The sequence below is a fragment of the Penaeus monodon genome, chromosome 23 (genome assembly GCF_015228065.2).
Source record: "Penaeus monodon isolate SGIC_2016 chromosome 23, NSTDA_Pmon_1, whole genome shotgun sequence".
NCBI lineage: Eukaryota > Metazoa > Arthropoda > Malacostraca > Decapoda > Penaeidae > Penaeus > Penaeus monodon.
The window spans coordinates 4,538-4,973 of record NC_051408.1 but is presented as its reverse complement, the minus strand read 5'-3'; the positions used below and the strand labels follow the sequence as shown (position 1 = coordinate 4,973).

The following is a 436-nucleotide window of genomic DNA, read 5'->3' as shown; positions in this document are numbered from 1 at the left end:
GCTTTATCTCTATTTTATCTCCTTTATTTTATCTCTTTTTTTATCAATCCTCTATTTCAGGTACGAAGATTTGGCGCAAGATGCTTACAAAAAGACAGTCGAAATCTATAGTTTCTTAAGAGGCAAATCTGTCCACCTGCCGAAGAGAGTTAAGAAATACCTTTGGAAACACTCCATGAACCTCCATAAGGCAAAGAAATCGTTCGGAACTTATCGCGTGTCCGAAAAGATTTACCAGCATTGGCGAAGTTCCATAACCGAAGCCGAACTGAACACTTACGAAGCCGCCTGTGGTGATGTCATTCACGCCTTGGGACACAGGATATTCGGAAGCGAGAAAAGGGCGCGCGATTTGTCGTTATCCTTAGTTATTTAGCTGCTTTTGTTCTGGTAAATTATGTGAGGGCAGTTGTTATTAAAAAGAAAAAAAAAACTG

General features: G+C 40.1%; 1 pseudogene; it reads left to right on the top strand.

Annotated features, from left to right (window-relative positions):
- LOC119588332 overlaps window positions 1-430 on the top strand; it is a 3,857-nt pseudogene extending 3,427 nt beyond the window's left edge.
- The last annotated feature ends 6 nt before the right edge of the window (window positions 431-436 follow it).